A 2,784-nucleotide genomic window follows, 5' to 3' on the forward strand; every position below is an offset into this window, starting at 1 on the left:
CTAATTAATGCTGTACAGTTGCTTTGACACAATCTGTATTGTTAAAAGCGCTATATAAATAAAGGTGACTTGACTTGACTTGACTCTAGCCCGCCGGCCGCTCCGTTGTCAAGCCCGCCGGCCTCTCAGCTCTCAAGCCTGCCGGCCGCACCAGTTACCTCTAACCAAAGGAGGAGGAGGAGGAGAAAAAGACTGTTCTCCGCCCACATCCTAGCCCCAGAGCTCGCTCCAGTGTCGGCTCCAGCCCCCGAATCCAGCCCAAAGAGGGCTCCTGTTCCTGAGTTTAGCCCACGGAGGGCTCCTGTCCCCGAGTTTAGCCCAGAGAGAGCTCCAGTCCCCGAGTTTAGCCCAGAGAGGGCACCAGTCCCAACAGTCTAGCCCAGAGAGGGCTCCAGTTCCCACGTCAAGCCCAAGGAGGGCTCCAGTTCCCACGTCCAGCCCAAGGAGGGCTCCAGTCCTGATCCACCATGGCTTCTTGGTCTGCCTGCTCCGCCATGGTGCCCCGAACTGCCTGATCCGCCTTGGGTCCTGGAACAGATACCGCTGTTGGATGTTGTGGGGCGCGTGGACACGCCTTCCGGGAGGGGGTCATGTCAGTCCTGTGTTTTGTGTTTTGCTCCCCACGTATTCCACGTATTCCCTCATGTTTAATTATGTTTATTGATCCCAGGTGTTTCTCGTCTTCCCCTAATCAAGTCCTGTGTATTTAAAGTGTTTCCCGTTCCTAGTTTGCTGTCCGGTATTGAATGTTTTCTTTCCCCGCTACGTGTGATTTCCTGGTTCCTCTAATATTATTAAAGTCTCTGTGTTTGAAGTCAACTCCTCGTCTCCTCGCTCCGTACTCCTCACAGTAGCGGAGCGTGACAGTTTTTGGTTTTATAACCATGGTTAATTTTCATAAGGGTTGTCTGCCCTAGCTCCCTGTAAACCTATTGTAAAAAAATTTGAATATTTGTCAGCTAAATTACTACTGTAACTTTACAACAGATAATAATGATGTCCTTTAGCTTACAGTATTTTGAGTGATGATTGTAATGTGGTGCTACTGCTAACTGTTGCTAGCAGTTTAATGCTTAACCAAGGCGGGGGGCGGATACTATGGATGTGAGGCCATTTGTGCATTTTGAGAGAGAGAGAGAGAGACACAGAGAGTTTTTTTTTATGGACAGAGAGGATGCTGTACTGCTGAATCACTCACACTGTTTGTGAAATTACGTCTCACAGAAAGTTTTAAAAATGACTGAACTGCTACCTACATGCTATAGTGCAAAAATGTTTGTGAGAATTTCCCGCATTATAAACGTGAAACCTGCAGGAATGTGCAGAATAATGCGCAATACCCGCAATCCCGCGCAGAAATTCAGGCCCAACTTAACTAAGTAAACAAAGACAAAACTACAGTAGCCTATTTACAGATAAAACTGACCTGCACTTGAAGTCCTGAACAGGTCAGTAGTTTTGCCTCTCTGCTCCTCCATTCTCGAGTCTCTCGCTCTGATTACTCTGATCAAAACCTTTTGGCGGAGGTGCGGAGTGCATGCGAGCCGAATCGGGCAATGCCAGTCAAGACTAACCGATTCATGATTTATTAGAGATTTATTATTGAATGGCCAAAATACAGATTATAACTAAACTAACGAGCCTGGTTTGAAAATGTAAGAAGTAGAAAGTACAGATATTTTTGTAAAAATGTAAGGAGTGAAAGTGAAAAGTTGTCAGAAAAATAAATAGTGAAGTAAAGTACTGATACCAGAAAAATCTACTTAAGTACAGTAACGAAGTATTTGTATTTTGTTACTTCCCATCTCTGATGGAATCTGACTGTAACACAGTTCATGTTCAGGGAAGAATGAGGCAGGAACCGGGAAATTATTATTGTAAACTTTAATAACAAAATAAACATAAGCAACACAGTTAAATTAGAACTTGGCTGGCTCTACTCCAATGGCTCTCGGTCCCACCCTGCTCATCATTTGAGCCACTTCCATATGTGGTACTAAATCAGATACAGATTGAACGTTTTGTGATGTAAGTGAAGTGACATGTGGCCAAGTACGGTGACCTATACTCAGAATTTGTGCTCTGCATTTAACCCATCCAAGTGCACACACACAGTAGTGAACACACACGCACTGTTAACACGCACCCAGAGCAGTGGGCAGCCATATTGCTGTGGCACCCGGGGAGCAGTTGGGGGTTCGGTGCCTTGCTCAAGGGTCTCACCTCAGTCGTGGTATTGAGGGTGGAAGAGAGCGCTGGTTAGTCACTCCCCCCACCTACAATCCCCGCTGACCTGAGACTCGAACACGCAACCTTCGGGTTACAAGTCCGACTATTTAACCATTAGGCCACGACTCCCCCCATATAAATAACCATATAAATGCAGATATGACTAGCCATGTAAAGATCAAATATCTGAAAAATATAATCTGTTATAGTAATTGATTCTTCTTTTATTTTCTCTGAAATGTCCTACCAGAAAGAACCAGACCACTCTGAATGTAAGTAATATTGTATCTTTAAAACCTTTAAAAAAGGTGGGCCAGTTGGGAAGGGAAAGGGACAGTTTCTGTATGTCAACTGTATTATTTTGTTATGATGCCCCAATAAAAAAGAAGAAACTACAACAAGTCACAAAAATAGAAACTGATTCAATACAGTATCAGCTATTTCAACTGTAAACAGTGTCTTTAAACACTTATCTAGACTGTAAACACTGTACTGTATAGGGGTGGGAATCACCAGAGGCCCCACGATACGATATTATCACGATACTTGTGTCAC

Source organism: Sinocyclocheilus rhinocerous, unplaced genomic scaffold, assembly GCF_001515625.1.
Source record: "Sinocyclocheilus rhinocerous isolate Xijiao unplaced genomic scaffold, SAMN03320098_v1.1 scaffold1090, whole genome shotgun sequence".
Lineage (NCBI taxonomy): Eukaryota > Metazoa > Chordata > Actinopteri > Cypriniformes > Cyprinidae > Sinocyclocheilus > Sinocyclocheilus rhinocerous.